We start from the raw sequence: 8,862 nt of genomic DNA on the forward strand, positions 1-8,862 counted from the left end.
AGTTTGCACTCCGGGCAGCCGCGCGCCTCTCACTCGCCCTCTCCAGCGGCTCAGGACTCCCCCGGCTCTGCTGGGGAAGGGCCCGCTTCTTCCCGGGGTCCCGGGATGTGCCGTACTCCGGGGGCTGGAGAGGGGTGTCGGGGACAGGGGCCTCCAGGCCCGAGCTCCCGGCCCTTGAGCGCCCGCGCCCCCGCCGCGGAGCGCGGTGCCCAAGTTCCAGCTGGAGGAGGTGGGCGGCGGCGCCTGCCCGGCGCCCGCTCTCCCCGCCCGGCGGCCCGGGCTCCCAGGGTGTGGGTCCCTGGGATTGCCCCTAGGGCGGGAAGGAGCGAGACGGGCGAGGCGCTGGCCTCCAGCCTGGCTGAGCACCCAGCTTCTCGTCTTCCCCCAGCCCCCAGGTGGGGCAGGCGCGACCCCAGCCGGGAGAGACCCCGGCAAGGGGCCTGAAGTCCTGGGTGAGGTGTGATGGGGAAGAGGGTCCCAAGTCCTACTCTGGCTTTTAGACCCCCCTCCTTCCTGCGGAGGGGCCCCCTCCTTACCCGCGGCCCCACCCTACCCTAGTTTCTCGCTCAGAGACTGCTAGAATATGAATGAGCCAGACTGCACTATTTCATTGACAGTGGCTGCCACAGAATTACTTAACTCGGAGAACCGAGGAGCCTCCAGCAGCTCCCAGACGTAAGAACCTGAGGGTGTGTGAGAGAGTATTAATTTCACTATCAGGAGTGTCAGGAGAGCCTGAAAACCCCGTGTACTTCTCTAGGTTTTATAGAACTCCTAACGTCTTCTAGGTAATTTCACTGAACCTAACAAGTTTTTCGGTGTTGTTATAAACATAATCGTATCTGTACTTAAGTACAGGCTCAGATGTAAATAAACCTTTTGATCAGTGACTTAGCTCGTCTTTTCCTTTTCTAGTTTATTAGACTGCATTGGTTGGAAAAAGTCTTTAAAATTAAGTTTGGGGGAAAGAGTATTTATGTAAAGCATTACTGTAAGCTTTTAAATTGTCATACTCAACCAACTTGACAATAAACTATTTGTTAAAAAAAATAAAATAAAATTGTCATACTCAGAATTATGCCTATTTTCCAAGAGCTTAGTTGTTTTGATATAATGCCTTAAGTCTGGAGAGTAGTAGTAGCTCATAACCACAAGAGTCAGATTGCTTGCGTTAAAATCTGATTACACTCTCCTTCTTTTAATTTTTTAAAAAAATATTTATTTATTTTGAGAGAGAGACAGAGAGAGAGAATGAGCTGGGGAGGGGCAGAGAGAGAGAGAGAATCCCAAGCAGGCTCCATGCTGTCATTACAGAACCTGATGCAGGAGCTGGATCCCACCAACCCTGAGATCATGACCTGAGCCAAACCAAGGTCGGAGGCGTAATAGACCGAGTCACCCAGGCGTTCCTTTACATTTTGTTTTTAAAATTATATGATAAAGGGCACCTGGGTGACTCAGTTGCATGAGCCTCCGAATCTTCATTTCCACTCAGGTCATGATCCTAGGGTCATGGGATCGAGCCTGCCACTGGTCTCTGTGCTGCGCTTCGAGCCTGCTTGCGATACTGTCTCTCTCCCCCTCTCTTCCTACCCCACCTGTGTGTTCCTTCTCTCTCTCTCTCAAAATAAATAAGCATAAAAAAATAAAATTATATGGTAAAAGTGACTTTTTAGGGGATGTGCGGTTCTATGAATTTTAGATTAATGCAACCACCACTACCATCAGAACAGTTCTTATCACCACCCCCACCCCCACCAAACTCATGCTGTCCTTTTATCTTTTCCCTTACGCCTCAACCCTGGCAATCACCAGTCCTTTCCAGATGTCTTCTAAGTGGAATCATACAATATGTGATCTTTTAATGCTGACTTCTTTTCACTCAGTTTAATGTCCTTAAGATCCCTCCAAGTTGTTGCACGTATCAACAGTTTTCTTTTTTTATTGCTAAGTACTGTTCCATTAGGTGGACGTGCCACAGTTTGTTTATACATCAACCCACTGAAGGACATTTGGAGTGTTTCCAGTTCTTCCTCATTATGAATGGAGCTGCTTATAAACATTCATGGGCAGATTTTTGTATGAACATTAAGTTTTCGTTTCTAGCGTATTGCGAGGAGTGAGGTGCAGGGTCATATAAAGTATGTTTAACTTTATAAGAAACTGTCATGCTGATTTCCAAAGTGGTTGTGTCATTTTGCATTCCTAACAGCAAGCAGTGTGTGAGAGTACCAGTTGTTCTTCATCCTCCTAAGCACTTGGTATGGTCAGTAATTTTATTTAAACATTTTTTTAATGTTCTTTATTTATTTTTGAGAGAGAGATAGAGACTGTGTGAGCAGGGGAGGGTCAGAGAGAGAGGGTGTTACAGAATCCGAAGACAGGCTCCAGGATCTGAGCTGGCTGTCAGCACAGAAGCATAGAGCCTGACGCGAGGTTCAAACCCACGAACGGTGAGATCATGACCTGAGCCAAAGTGGGACACTTAACTGACTGAGCCACTCAGACGCCCCCCAGTAATTTTAAATGTAGCCATTCTAATAGACATGTGGTATCCCATGGTTTTGATGTGTCTTTAATTAATGGTTAACAATGTTGAATTTCTTTTCATGTGCTTATTTGGCATATATAATCTTTGATGAGTATCTGGCCGAGGGTATTGCCCTTTTTTCAAGTGGGTTGTTTGCTTTCTTATGTTGAGGTTTTTTTTTTTTAATGTTGTTGAATTTTGAGGGTTCTTTATATGTTCTGGATACAAGTTATTTGGTAGACATGTGCTTTGCCAATATTTTCTTGCAGTCTGTAGCTTGTCTTTTTATTCTTTTAACAGCATCGTTTCCAGAGCAAATGTTTTAGTTTTTATGGAGTCTAACATCAGTTTTTCCTTTTGTGGAAATTTTTGGTATCATGTCTAGGAACTCTGCCTAACCCCACGTCAAGATTTTCACCTTCTAAAATATTTCTTCTAAAAATTATGGGGCTTTGTTTTTATTTTATTTTATTTTATTTTATTTGAGATTTTTTAAAAATAGTCTCTACACCCAACATGGGCTCAAAAATCACAACCCAAGATCAAGAGTCACAAACTCTACCAAACTGAGCTAGACAGGCACCCTTACAGTTTTACTTTTATTTTTTTTTAAATGTTTTATTTATTTTTGAGAGAGAGAGCGCGACTGTGGGGGAGTGGGAGGGAGAGAGGGGGCAAAGGATACAAAGCAGTCTCAGCTCTTCACTTGACAGTAGCAAGCTTGATGAGGGGCTGGAACTCACAAACTGTGAGATCGTGAACTAAGCTGAAATCAGGAGTCTGATGCTCAACTCCTAAGTTGACTAAGTCAACTAAGTCACGTAGGTGCCCCTATATTTTTATTTTTTTATTTTATATTTTTAAAACGTTATTTTTGAGAGAGAGAAGGAGAGAGTGTGGGAGGGGCAGAGAAAAAGGGAGACGGGATCTGAAGCAGGCTCTGAGTTGACAGCAGAGAGCCTGATGTGGGGCTCTAACTCACAAACCAAGAGCTCATGTCCTGATCTGAAGTCAGATGCTTAACCGACTGAGCCACCCAGGAGTCCCCTCTTTAAAAAAATGTATTATTATTTTTTTTAATGTTTATTATGTTTGAGAGAGAGAGAGCCAATAGTTTTAGATCTTTGGTCCATTTTGAGGTTTAGGTAGATGTTTGGTTTTTTTTTACATATGAATGTTCAATTGTTCCATCCCCATTTGTTGAAAACATTGTCTTTTTTCCATTGAACTGTTTTTGCACCTTTGTCAAAAATCAGTTGGCTGAATTTGTGTGGGTCTATTTTTGGGCTCTGTTCGGTTCCATTGATCTATGTATCTTTCTCTTTGCCAGTATCGTGCTTTCTTAATTAGTACAGCTTTTTGGTGCTTTCTTAATTAGTACAGCTTTTTGGTGTCTTAAAATTGGCTAGCATGATTTCCTCCAATTTTATTATTTTTCAAAATTGTGTTAGCTATTCTAGTTTATTTGCCTTTAGCTCAGTCTGTTAAGCGACCAACTCAGTCTTGATTCAGGTCATGATTTCATGGTTTGTGAGTTTGAGCCCTGCATTGGGCTCCATACTGTCAGTGTGAAATCCAGTGAGGATTCTTTCTCTGCCTCCCCCGCTTGTACTTTCTCTCTCAAAATAAATAAATAAAAATAAACTTAGAATCAGCTTGTCTCAACTATAAAATAATCCTGCTGGTACTTTGGAACTGCATTAAATCAAAGGTCAATTTGGGGAGAAGTGCTGTTTTTACTTTGTTGAATCTTGCAATCTGTGAACATGGCATGTCTTTTCATTTATTTAGGTGTTTATTTCATTAGTGTTTTATAGTTTTCAGCATATAGATCCTATGCATATTTTGTTAGATTTTTAACAAAGTATTTAATTTTTTTTTGAAACTCTTGTAAATGTCACTTAAAAATTTTTGGTTTCGGGGTGCCTGGCTGGCTCGGTTGGAAGAGCATGAGACTCCTAATCTCAGGATAGGGAGTTCAAACCCCACGTTGGGTATAGAGATTACTTAAATAAATAAAACTTTAAAAAATTTTTTTCTTTCAAATTGTACATTGTTAGGGTATAGAAATACAATTCAATGTTGTTTGTTGTTTTTGTATCCTGTGCCCTTGCTAAGCTAACTTATTAGTTCCAGGATTTTTTTTTTAATTCCTTGAAGTTTTCTTTCTTTTTTTTTTTTTTTAATTTTTTTATTTATTTCTAGGAGAGAGAGAGAGATAGCGTGAGCAGGGGAGGGTCAGAGAGAGAGGGAGACACAGAATCTGAAATAGGCTCCAGGCTCTGAGCTGGCAGTCAGCACAGAGCCCGACGCGGGGCTTGAACCCACGAACCGCGAGATCATGACCTAAGCGAAAGTCGGACGCTTAACCGACTAAGCCACCCAGGCGCCCCTAATTCCTTGAAGTTTTCTATAAAGACAGTCGTGTAATTTGTGAATAGGGACAATTTTATTTGTTGTTTTCTTTCCCCTAATCTGTAAGTGTTTTATTTGTTTTTTTTGTCACCTGTTTCCCTGGCTAGAATTTTGTGTATGATGAATAGGAGTGATGAGAGTAAAGATTCTTTCCTTGTTCTCAGTCTAGGGGTTAAAGTAGTCAGGCTTTCAGGAGTGCCTGGCTGGCTCCGTCAGTAGGGCATGCAACTCTTTATCTCAGGGTCATGAGTTTGAGCCCCATGTTGTGGGTAGAGTTTACTTAAAAAAAAAAAAAAAAAAAAAGGCTTTTAAAGAATTAAGTATATAATATTAGCTGGGTAGTTTTTAATAAACACCTTTTATCAGGTTGAAGAAGTCCTCTTGTGTTTCCAGTTTGCTATTTTTCTGACAAATAGATGTTGAGTTTTATATATTTCCTGTGAAATATGTATCAGTTGATATGGTAATGAGGTTTTTCTTCTTTGCTTTGTTACTATGGTTGATTACACTGATTGGTTTTAGGTGTTGAACCACCCTTGCATCCCCAGAACAAAACCCACTTGTCCTGGTTATTCTTTTTATATATTCCTGTATCTGATTTACTAATATTTTGTTGAAGACTTTTGTGTGTCTATGATCATGATTGGATATTTGTCTAGTTTTCTTTTTCATACTGTCTTTGTGTGGTGTTGGTATCAAGGTAATGCTGGCTTTATAAAATAAGTTGTGAACTGTTCCCTTCTTTTCTATATTCTGGAAAAGATTGTGTTTCATTGGTGTCAGCTCTTGAAAAGTTTGGTAGAGGGGTGCCTGGGTGGCTCAGTCGGTTAAGCGTCCAACTTTGGCTCAGGTCATGATCTCACAGTTTGTAGGTTCGAGCCCCGTGTCGGGCTCTGTGCTGACAGCTATCTCAGAGCCTGGATCCTGTTTCAGATTCTATGTCTCACTCTCTCTCTGACCCTCCCCTGCTCATGCTGTCTCTATCTCTCTCTCAAAAATAAATAGAACATTAAAAAAAAAACATTAAAAACATTTTTAAAAAGAAAGTTTGGTAGATTTCTCCAGGGATACACCTGATCCTGGAGACTTTTCTTTGAGTTTTTAAGTTACAAATTCAATTTCCTTTATAGGTATACAGCTATTCATTTTTTTATATTAAAAAATTTTTTTAATGCTTTGTTTATTTTGTTTTGAGAGAGAGACAGACAGCATGAGCAGGGAGGGAGACACAGAATCAGAAGCAGGCTCCAGGCTCTGAGCTAGTGGTCAGCACAGAGCCCGATGTAGGGCTTGAACCCACAAACCGTGAGATCATGACCTGAGCCGAAGTCAGACACTTAACCGACTGATTCACCCAGGCGCCCCACTTATAGGGCTATTCAAATTGTCTATTTCATATTGAGTGAGTTGTGGTAGTTAATCTGTTTAAGGAGTTGGTCCATTTCATCTACTTTGTCAAATTTATGTATATAGAGTTGTTTGTTGTGTTATCCTTTGGAGTCTGCAAAGTCCATAGTGAACTTCCTGATTTTATTAGTAATATTGGTAATTTGTATCTTCTCTGTTTTCTCTTTTTTCTTCTGTTTGTCAGTTACACTGATCTTTAAAAAAACAGTTTTTTGTTTAATTTTCCCTATTTTTCTATTTTCAGTTTCATTGATTTCTGCTCTTTATTATTTCCATCCTTTGCTTTGGATTTATTTTGCTCTTTTTCTAGTTTCTTGAGGTGGGAGTTTAAAGAATTGACTTGAGACTTTTCTTCTGTTCTAAGATAAGCACTTAGTGCTATAAATGTTCTCTTTCAGCACTACATTAGCTATGTCTCACAGCTTTTCACATATTCATTCAATTAATTATTTTAAAAAAATTTCTCTTGTGGCACCTGGGTGGCTCAGTTGGTTGAGCATCCAGACTCTTGATTTTGACTCAGGTCATGATCTCAGGCCCATAGGATCGAGCCCCACATCAGGCTCCACACTGAACATGGAACCTGCTTAAGATATTCTCTCTCTTTCCTTCCCTCCCTCCCTCTCTGCCTCTTTTCACGCTCATGCTCTCTCTCTTAAAAAAAAAATTCTCTTCAGCTTCTGTCTTTGGCCCACACATTGTTTAGAAGTCTGTTTTTAGTTTGCAAATGTTTGCAGATTTTTCTTTTATCTTTCGGTTTTCTGTTACTGATTTCTTTTTTTTTTTTTAATATTTTTATTTATTTCTAGGAGAGAGAGAGACAGCGTGAGCAGGGGAGGGTCAGAGAGAGAGGGAGTCACAGACTTCAAAATAGGCTTCAGGCTCTGAGCTGGCAATCAGAACAGAGCCCGACGCGAGGCTCGAACCCACAAACCGCGAGATCATGACCTAAGCGAAAGTCGGACGCTTAACCAACTAAGCCACTCAGGCACCCCATTCTGTTACTGATTTCTAATTTGACTGCATTGTGGTCTATTATTTTAAGTTTGTTGAGTTTTTTTTTAATCACCTAGAATCTATTTTATCTTGGTATATATTTAATAGATTTAATAGATACTTAAAAAGAAGTATGTTCTGCTGTTGTGTGGATGGTTCTATAAAGGTCAGTTAAATTCTGATAGTTTTATTGTTATTAGACTTTCATTTTGTTTTATTGTAGTGTTTTGAGTATATCTCTTTGTTTAACTTCTTCAGTGGTTGCTGTGGATATTACACTATATACATACACATATATAGTATATTTGTATATATACGTACACATAAAATTTATCACAGTCTGTGGGTGTCAGCATTTTACCAGTTCAAGTGAATCATAGAAACCTTATCTCCCTTTACATTCCTTTATCCTCTCCCATTTGTAATTACTTGTCTTAAATATTTTCTCTACACATATTGAAAACCACACAATTGTGTTTGAGTCCAACATAATTTAGAACACTCGAGAAGGCTTTTGTATTTTCCTGGATTTTTGCTCCCACCACAGTCTTTTCATTCTGATACACTGGTTTTGTTTTTGTTTTTTTGGGTTTTTTTTACATCTTTAATTATGTTTGACGTGGAGACCTAGCATCTGTACTTGAACAAATCCTTCTAGATGATTCTTATGATTGTGGAAATTTGTGAAGCGGTAGGAACAATTACTGAGACTCCATGGTGGGGGGATGGGAAAATGTTCTTCATGTTTCAGACTTGTTTTATGTAGTGGTTGTATAGATGGATTTTCAGTTAAGGTAGTTGGAATATAATACTGTATAATAGGAACTTAACTAGTAATGTTAAGAAATAGAAGAAATTGACTTTCTGTTCTTTTCAATCTAAAATGCAGACAGTACACGTTGTATTATGTTCATTATATGAGTAACTGTGACTAGTCTGAAACTAAAGAAAGAATGTGTGGTATAAGATTATTTATAAGGGATTCATTATAACCTGACAGTAAAGCACTGTAAGAGTCCAATGCTGTCACACAGTTGTACATTATTATACAAAATCTTTCTTAAGGGTGCTTTTCTAGGGATAGTAGTTATTACCTGTGAGGTTGAAAAAGCAGTTTCTTTAGATATTGTATTTATTGCCCATATGGTGGTAACTATGGAGGATTTATTATGTTGTATAAAACTACTATTTTTTGAATGCTTGATTTTCATTATGCTAAGTGCTTTATATGTGCCATTGATCAACAGTCTTGTGAGGTAAATATCCTCAGTAAACTAAAGTTGAAAGAGGTTAAGCAGTAACCTCACTAAGAGCAACTTTAAATCAGACCTCCACTCTAACACCCATCTTAATCTTAGTGAAAGGTAGAACTATGTAATCTAGGCATTTATTAATACTTAGATGTCATACATTGTGCTATTGATCAGGATTCAAAAATGAATGATAATATTGTAACTCCTTTCAAAGAATTTACATGATCTAAACAGGATGGTAAGGGGGCCTCCATCATGGAA

The sequence above is a fragment of the Crocuta crocuta genome, unplaced genomic scaffold (assembly GCF_008692635.1).
Source record: "Crocuta crocuta isolate KB4526 unplaced genomic scaffold, BGI_CrCroc_1.0 scaffold205, whole genome shotgun sequence".
NCBI lineage: Eukaryota > Metazoa > Chordata > Mammalia > Carnivora > Hyaenidae > Crocuta > Crocuta crocuta.